General features: G+C 37.0%; 1 long non-coding RNA gene across 1 annotated transcript; it reads left to right on the top strand.

Moving 5' to 3' along the window:
- Window positions 1-861: 861 nt before the first annotated feature.
- LOC141413763 (uncharacterized) lies at window positions 862-9,253 on the top strand. The gene is made up of 3 exons (XR_012438640.1): window positions 862-2,088; window positions 6,893-7,021; window positions 7,333-9,253. It is a non-coding gene; the product is annotated as an uncharacterized lncRNA (long non-coding RNA).
- The last annotated feature ends 817 nt before the right edge of the window (window positions 9,254-10,070 follow it).

Here is a 10,070-nt window from a genome sequence, read left to right on the forward strand (position 1 = left end):
ATAATAAGTATAGCCATCTCTATCTCAAACTACCAAAACCACCGTTTTTTTCTTATTATCTTTTATGGTTTTTCTTCTACAAAATCAGAGAACAAGAGGGCGGAACAGGTACTGCCTGGAGGATGACAGCACCTGATGAACGTGCTGTATGTAATGTCTGTAGAAAGACACTTGTTGATTTCTCTCAGTGTTGTCCATTCTTTGGACTGGTACCATTTTCCACATAAACCAGAGGAGCACACTGAAGCTTCAGGTGCTGGAGGACAGCTGGCCTAATCTTTATACAATGTCCTTCTGGCCACAAGAGCAAGTAGGAGTGACTGTTACATTCTTCTACTCACCACTTAAAGAGGCCAATGACTCAGGACAAGTTCTTGGGACAAGAAAAAATTTATGTAGAAATCCAGCAAACCAAAGACGATGGGAGTCTGTCACCAAAAAAGGACGTCTTAACACAGTTTTAAGCTCCTGCTATCCCTAGGTAAGTAGAAAGAATGGGGACATAGCTTGGGAAAGGATAGATGACTAGAGACTTTTAGGTGCTGCTCAGACAGTTGGAACAGATGTCGAGAAGCCTGGTGGTTGAACTGTCGATCATGCTGCCCCTCTGAATCTTTACAATATCTTAGTTCTGTTTCTCAAAAGCTTTAACCTTGAAAGGGGAGGAGAGACATTAGGTAATTTATGGGTCATTAATCTTGTACTACCAGTTTCAGATTGTTTGTAAATGATTAAAACATCTTTGTGCAGAGTTAAGCAGAAATCTGACCCAAAGGTTGAGGTGCAGATTGCTCAGCTGTGTGACCCCTCAAAATAGTGATTTTTAAAAAGTCAACTAAAAGCTCAAAGGTTCACCTTCAGTTACATAAAACTCCTCTTTTAGGACCTGAGTGCATTTCCTGTGATATTTGTGTCAGATGTGGTTGAATAACATTTCTATTTGCACAGATTTCACAGTATTCCGAGTCCATTATTTTACTTTTTCCAGTTCATACAGGGGATGAAAGAAGACCTTGACCACTGCATCAGAGCTTACCAAATCTATTCCAAGAATCCAGGGTTTACAAGATCTCTCGCTTGCCAGAGATCATCAATTGGAAACAACATTTGCAGATTCATTGTGAGACATACTTGTAGCCATTTGTGGTAAAGCCATGGGCCTGGTACAAACAGGCTCTTGGTAAGCAAGGAGAAAGAGTAAAATTATGGAACTGGCCTAGACTTCATGTGGTCCTTGTCTCAGTCAAAGAAGTTTCTGTAAATTTATGAATGTTTTGGTAAGGAGTGGAGTGGAGTGGTCTTTGGACAAGTTCAAGGGCAAAGTTTATTAATGAGAAAACACAAGGTATTTCACCTCCTTTTAGCAGGGAGAAGTAAAATTGCTGGTTTAGTTCAAGGTTATGACTAGGGCTCCAAAATTCTTTCTTTTTAAATCTCATTTAATAGGAAATAATGATTTCTCATAAGGCCAGCATATGTAAATATACTTCATATATATTTGTTGACCACTGATAGGCCTCCTATGAATTGCCTGTCATACCTTTGATAGACTTTGCTTTAGTGTATCTTTTGAGCATTAGTTTTTAATGTTCATTTTCAGAGAAGAAAATCTTGTTTCTTTGTGGTGCTGAAGAATGAATCTTGGGCCTTACACATGCTAGGTAAGCACTCTACAACTGGGGTACATCCCCAACTTTTAATGTTCATTTTCCACTGCAGTTTAATTCACATGTTGGATCTGGCCACTAGCCCCAATATAGCAAATAAATAGATGAGTAGTGGTGAATGGCAGAGAAAGGAGGCTCACTATACAGAATACTGCAGAAAGAGGAAAATAAATACTTCAGCCCATCTTTGGGGTACAAACATGAGCTTTAAGTTTAAATAGAGGAAGAATTGGGCAGGATGAGAGAGGTATGCATAATTAAACAGACACAGGACACTAAGGCCTAGTTGATCATTATCTTATTTCTGGTTCTGCAAAGTCTACTAGAGTTGTTATTGCTGTCAGCTGTCATCACTTGAAGGGAGCCATCTGATACCCATGAGATGATTGCCCTATTCCAGGATGCACTATTATCATTTTAGGTAATTGTCCTCTTTTTTGGGGGGAGTGGTCCAATCTACATGGATCTGCTGATCTTTCCCTTGGAGATAGTTTCAGTCTCATGTCATAAAGATGTTATTGATCAATCCTGCCCTCCCTGGAACCAAGGGGGCAAGGAAAGAGAGCAAGAGAGAGAGAGAAAGAGAGAGAGAGAGAGAGAGAGAGAGAGAGAGAGAGAGAGAGATGCATGGTGGAGGCACAAATTCCAAGCTTTTCTTCTGCTTTTTTGCCCAAATAAGGAGTCATTTCTTTTTAGAAAAAGTAATTTCCAAGTAACTGTTATAAAAATATAACAAGTTTGAAAGTTTTCACATCATTGATTTTACAGAGTCAGAAATAGAAGCACAGACCTAGTCATTGACCTGGTGAATATTTTCTACTGGCTAAGAAAGGAACATGGATGCAAATTCAGTTGGTCTAACTCTAAACTCTTGTTTCTCTGTTTTTTAATTCTTTCATTCTTTCTTTTTTTGTGATGGTGGGAATCAAGCCCAGGCCCTTGTTGCCCTCTATCACTGAGCTACAGTACCCATCCCTAGTTTCTTAACTAAGCTGTCTAATGTTCTTCTTTACCTCTTTTTATACATTGTATTGTTCCAGGATATAAGAATTGTGTACATCTTGAGTTGGTTCACCCCTTCATTATTTTCCTTTCTATCTTAGTACCTTTCTTATGGTGCTTTCAACATTCTATATTCGTTTTGTATAAAAAGTACATCAACCATATTCAGAGGGCACTCCCCTTAGCATGACCTGTTTTTCATTCCTGTCCTTCATTGTGTAGGTGTATCTATACATGAAAATGTCATAGTAAAACTCCCCGTATAGCTATCTTAAACAAACAAAGCTGTCTTTTTTCCAAAAAGAAAGACAGAAAGATAAAACAGGTCTTTAGAAGGACATAAGGAAAGGGCATAGGAGAGTGAATATAGTACAAATATTGTGTACTAATGTAAGAAAATGGAAAAATGAGAGCTGCTGAAAACTGTTCTAAGAGGGGAAGAGAGGGATAAAGGAGAATAATGAGGGGGTGAATTTAGCTAAGATGTATTGGAAGCACTTTTGTAAATGTCACAATGTACCCCCAGTACAGCAACAATATGATAATAAAAATTAAATTAAATTAAAAAAATAATAAAAGTAACTGGATAATGAAAAAAAATTATATACAGCAAGCATTTAACAAAGCTTCTGTGTAGGCATTGACCCTTGAGGTCACATTCTCATTCATTAAGAAAATACTGCAAACTGGGTGCTGGGTTCATGCCTGCAATCCTACCTACTTGGGAGGCTGAGATTAGGAGGATTGTGGGTAAAGGCCAGCCTGGACAAATAATTCTAAAGAGACTCCACCTCCAAAATAACCAAAGCAAATGGACTGGAAGTGTGGCTTAAGTGGTAGAGTGCTTGCTTTACAAGTGTGAAGCCTTGAGTTAAAACCCCAGTCCCACCAAAAAAGAAAATACCGCAGATCTTATGTACAAGGCAAATGATAAAATTTACATTTATGAGCCATCATTAATTACTTTTGGACTAAATGGGAAAATCTCAGTATGGAAAGTCTGAGTTAGAGGATTAGGACAACAAGAACTGGCATGGAATCATGGAGAAGTATGTCCCAGTTTAGCCTGTGCTTTAAGGTGCCTTTGTGAAGCCAGTCCTAGCGATTTTCCTTCCATGGACGTGAGTTTCACTACATAATCCTAACCCATTGTCATAGGTGATCTCAAGGTCATTTTTAGCTCTAAAAGACTGTGACTCCACAATTCTAAAGTGACCACTTGATAAGTGGAAATCATATTCTTGGTTTCCTCATTTGTAAAAATATTTACAAATTTTCTGTCCTACGTACCTCACAGAGATTTTTTAAAAGATGTTTTTATTTGAGGGCTGGGGCATGGCTCAAGTGGTAGAGCACTTGCCTAGCAAGCACAAGGCCATGAGTTCAAATCCAGGTACCACCAAAAAATATAAAATAAAAATAGAATCACAATATGGTCCTGCTATGCCACTTCTGGCACTTACCTTCCTGACTGAATGTGAATAAGTACACAGTAGAGACAACTGCACACCTGAACTATGCACAATAGCCAACTATGAAATCAGCCTAGGTGCCCATCAACTGACAAGGAAAATGTGGTATATATTCACAATAGAGTATTATTCAGCTGTAAAGAAGAATGAAATTATGTTATTTTCTGGAAAATAAATGGAACTGAAGATCATCATGTTAAGTAAAATAAGCCAGATCAAGAAAGACAAATACCATATTTTCTTTCATATGTAGAATCTAGGACTAAAAAAAGTGAATGATATGAGTGTAAAATGGGGACCATTTTGCGGGGAGGAACCAGTGGGAGGGTGAAAGAAGAGTGAGAGAGAGGGAGAATTTGACCAAAGCACTCTATACACATGTATGAAGGTAGTATAAGAAACTAGCTACAAATTGTTTTTAAAATGGGGAAGGGGGTTTAAGGAAGAGTAACAGAGGAGGTGATTTTGATCAAAGTACATTGTATGCATGTATGGAAAACCACAATGAAAACTCTTTGTATAATTAATGTATGCAAATAAAATAAATACATATTTTTATTTATTTTTAAACAACGAATAAAATTATGCATATTACTGAGTATAGTATGTTCTTTTGAACTATGTATAAGTTATGGAATAGCTGAATAAAGCTAATGAACATATATATCACTTCATACACTTATTTTTTTGTGGTGTGAATACTTAAAAATTATTCTCTGAACAATTTCCAAGTATACAACCTGCTGTTACTGAGTCACAATGTTGCCTTTTTCTTGTTCTCTACAGCAATCAGGAAATGTTTAAAGAAACTTCCCTGGATGGAAGCCATGCAGAGTAGATAATTTATAAATTTGATAGAACAGAGGGAGCCTAGAATTCACTCAGCACTGTAACCAGCAGTTTCCCAACAGTTTTCTGCTGGACCCAGTGGGGAAGGCTGTGTCTTGGGTCTTGATGAACTAACCCCACAGTAGAGATGAGGATGGCGTGACTGTATCCAAGCACCAAGAGAAGGGGCTAATGACATGGTTATCTATACACATACTCATATATACACAATTTCAACCTCCCCATACATCTCCATGTGGAAAAATGAATTAAATCATGATAATGCACTTTCAGATATGAACCATGTGCATATACTGTGCCTCTGGAACCAGGGGAACTGTAAGCCCACAGATTCTTCCTGTGGGGTGGGGAAGTATGTTGGGTTGTAGCTGCTCAGAGGGACACATGGAAAGGTGGGGCAAAGAAGCTTAGGTTAGAGAGTGTAAGGTACACTGATTTTTGTGCATAAAAACTTTACAGTGATAAATTCATTGATTCCCCTATTATTCTTTCATTCTGAACTCATTTACAAATGATCCATACATAGACCTTTCTGCAGCAGGTAATCATGAATATCAAGACTATGGTGCTCAGAAGATACAGAAGTTTTAGGTCTCAAGTTGTGGTATTCCAGAATTTTAGTTCCTGTCTTTTCATTTCTTCTTGTAATGGAATTGTATACTCATGCCCTTTGCTAGGTTGCTCTTCTGTACCTCCCACTAGAGCAGGGAGAGTACATTTCCTCTTCTCATCCATGTTAGATATTTGCCTTGACCAAAATAGATATTGGTAGAAATGACAATATGTCAGCTCCAACTAGAGCCCACACACTGCTTTTGTGCTTCTCTCCTTTACCATGTGAAGAATATGGATGCCTGCTGGAATGAGATATATGGAATAGACCCTCAGCCCACAACCTGAAGCAAAGTCAACTCACAGACCTGTGAGCAAGACAGACAAATGGCTGCAGTTGTAAGCTTGTGAGCTTTTGTAGTTATTTGCATACGCCAGCAGTGAAGCAATCCCTGACTATGTATGAAGTGAGCTTGAGAACCAAAGAGATGATAGTTCAGGCAATGAATACATGGGATGAGTCTGAAAATCGAAGTTTACTCAATGAATAAAATCTAGGCTTCTGACTAGGGCAGAGTTCACCTTCCCCTGCACTTGCAGGCAAGACCCAGTGTCAGCCATTCCACGAACATCCCAAATTCCCTGCTTTAGAACTGGGCAACCACCCAGGAAAACTAAGATTTGCTTCTCCTGCTCATTTTGTGTTGTTGAAATGATCAGATATGCACAGATTCTATGTTCTGCTCTCTAACCCATGCCACAATCACCTTTCAACATACAGATACATAAACAGATATGCAAGATACAATTATGAAAGTGACTACAGTTTTCTTGCACATTCTCTAATGGAAGATATTTCTATTATTTACAGAGCTTTTTCTGATGAGATTGAGTACATCCAGAGTGGTATGGCCACAGACTAGAGTCTTTTCATGTTATAAATTAATGTTTTTCTAAATTTTTTCACATGTGAAGTTATTTTCTTTTGAATAATTTATTATATTGCATTCTATGACCTCAAATCTCTGCACCTCAAGGGGAGTATGAACATTATTATGACTTTAATATATATATATATATATACATATAGCTTAAGTACCATTCACAGGAATTTTGCTAATTGTATGATTGCGTCACTTTCCTGCCACTTACCCAGACTCATTGAACACGCAATAGTAAAGAAAATGCATCTATGTGGCTGGTACATGCAAGGTTTGAAGAGGGACATCAGCAAATTGCAAAATGGTGGACATAACATACCCAGAGACAGGGTAATCAAGGAAGATCAAACCCGCACACTTTATGTATTATGTGAAAGGCAAACACGTGCCACTCATTCTCATCCAACAGCCACTGTGGGGACATCTGGTGTACGTGTGGCATTCAGACACCCCAGAAGAGGGAGTTGAACAGGAAGGTGTCTGTTGCCACCGGAAGGTGAAAACCACACAAAAGGATCTATGCTCATCTCTGAGAGAGGTAAGCTTTTTATTTAATTTTCACTCCTAGAGAGCCACACGGAAAACACTTTTACAGGATTTACAACTTTGTCAAAAGTCATAACGTAATCATGAATGTTGAAAACTCTTTTATTCTCACATTTTTCTCTGTTGTTTATCTCCATATTTCTTTGTGACACAAATCTTTTTGATGTAAACTCCCAGAATATATCAATTTGGGCAATCTTTGAAACTAAGAGTCAGAGTTCACTCTGAGAAAAACAATTTTTACCTCTGCAGGTGGAATATTTGATCTGCTGCATAATACTAAACCTTAAATTCTTTTCACAGGTACATTCCCTGCCCACGTTGCACCAAAAAAGGTCATGATCATAAAAAAAAAGAAACCCTAAGCAATTAAGTGCTCTTCAGGAGGTCAGAGCATGAAATTTCAACATCCAATTGGGGAGAGTTCTCAATCCAGAAAGGGAAATATCTTGAGGAAAACCTTGACACCTGGGTTAGAGAAAGATGCTGCGGAGTAGTATGTGCACAGCAGGAAACCTAGCATGCACAAAGACACAAAATATAAAATAGACAGGAATGGTTGAGCTTAAAGCATGAATATGTGAAGGGGAGATGACTTGGAAACAAGAAATGTCCATCAATTGCTCTGATGGTTAATTTTATGTGTCAGTTGGACTGGATCATAGGATGCCAAGACATTTGCTCAGAAATTCTGGGTGTGCCAGAGAGGATGCTTCTGGATGAGATTTACATTTGCATCAGTAGGCTGAGCAAATCAGGTTGTTCTCAATAATGTGGGTGGGACATCTCCCATTCAATTAAAGACCTGAAAGGAACAAAAAGGGAGTGGGATGGAAATGTCTACTTGACTCAGCTATGACATCAGTTTTTATCGTGACTTTAGGCTGAAACTCACACCATGGGCTCTCCAGTGTGTTTCTTCAGCTACTGACTGAAGATATTGGAAATTTTCAGCCTCCATGGTCATATAAGTCAATTCCTTATAACACATCTTTATCTACATTTATCTCTCTCCTTGATTTTGTTTCTGTGGAGAAGCTTGACTACTGCAATAGATAACCAGTGGAATAAATTATGTCACATTTTATGGTAGAATAGAAAAGGCAATGGGATTAAGAATATGTTTATTGTTAAGGCATATTTCAGGGACATATGTTTCAGGGGAAAAGTACAGAATAGTGTGTATATTTTGCTTCACTTTAAAAAATATTAAAAAACGAAAGGACAGGCCAAAAATTAATACAAATGCTCACTATGGGGCAAGAAATGAAAGAATAAAGAAAAGAAAAATAAGAATGATGGCTACACATCATTGAATGTCTCCTGTTTGGTATATTTGACTTTGAAATCATGTAAGTGCTTTTTCTTACATATGAAATAAAATTAAAATCAATCCTTTAAAGTGCAAACCAATACACGAGAGATACCTGCACACCCCTGTTTACTATTCACAATAGTAAAGCTGTGGAATCAGCCTAAGCGCTTTTAAAAAAAGGAATGAATAAAGAAAATGTAGTATATGTAAACAGTGGAGTTTTACTCATCCATAAAGAATGAAATTGCGTTGTTTGCAAGAAAAATGGATGGAACTGGAGATTTCATGCTGTATGAGATAAACTGAGCTCAAAATATCAAATGTATGTTTTTATTTGTTTTTGGAACCTATAATTAAACTACTACTACTAATAATAATAATAGTAATGACAATGGGACTTGAGTGTAAAAAGGGAATTTGGGGAAAAGAATCAGCAGGAGTTGGAGAGGGTACTGAGGGCGTGAAGAGGATCAAAATATGTGTGAATAACAGCATGTTGAAAACCACCAAACACCGTTTGAAAAGGGGAGGAGAGAGAAGCTGTGAGGGAATATAATAGATGAGGTGAACTTCTTCAAAGCACACTGTATGCATCTATGGTATTTTTATAATGAAACCCCCTTGTACTATTAATGTATGTTAATAAAAATTTTGAAAATAAAAAATCAATCTTTTAAAATCAAAATAAAATGAAACCAAATTGTTTTAAGTTGATAGTGGAACCATACAGAAATAAATTATTGCAATTGGCTTTAAGGTTTATTACATGTTCCTAGAATAATATAACCTAAGGACAAAAAGCAAAACAAAGAAAACCAGAATAATATTTTCAGTAATAATATTGTTAGTAATGATATTGACTTTGTAGAACTGAAACATTTTATATATATATATATATGCACAATTAAAGAATTACATAAATAATTTGAATAAATATACTAATGTCATTAGGAAGCAAGACTGTCATTGTAAGAGGGAAGAATTCCAAATTAAAAAAGAATTAAAAAGCTGGGTGTGGTGGCATTTATCTATAATCCCGGAGGCTGAGGTAGGAGAACTTGAATTAGAGAACAGCCTGCACTACACAGTGAGACACTGATTCAAAACAGAAAACAAAATCACCAAACCAAACTGAAATAAAACATAACACAAATAAATTAAATAACAATTGTCTGATCTTTTATCTGAATTAGAAATATCAGTATGAACTCATGACAAATTTTTTTCTCCTCAGGAAAAATAAAGCACAATTTTCAAATCACACATGTTTTTTAAGTCTAAGCTGGAAAAACGCCTAGAAACAATGACTAATCTAGGTATGATGCCTAAAATAATTTCCCAATGAAAAGAACCGTTGCCTTTGAAGAAATGTTTGTTTTAGGTCTGAGAAAGGAAACGAGCAAAAAAATTTAGAAGATTTTCTTTTTCTGGATAGGGTCTCATAGGTTTTTGTTTTGGGTTTTTAAACATGTCTACCCATCATCAGATACAGGCCCTCAAATTTGGACTAGAATTTTGAACCAAAATCTCTTTTCTTCCAAACATAGTGTGTAGTATTGCGTTGTTGTCAACAGCAACAAAAAAGACTAATGCAGAAAGTTGTTAGGGAGGTATGAGGTCATGACTTAACTATGCCTGAAACTGTAGAAGCAATATCAGAATTCGATAAAGGGTAGAGGGTGGAAGATGTGGATGTCTCTGCTGAACAGCAATTATTTAAACTCAT

Source organism: Castor canadensis, chromosome 1 (genome assembly GCF_047511655.1).
Source record: "Castor canadensis chromosome 1, mCasCan1.hap1v2, whole genome shotgun sequence".
In the NCBI taxonomy this organism is placed as follows: Eukaryota; Metazoa; Chordata; class Mammalia; order Rodentia; family Castoridae; genus Castor; species Castor canadensis.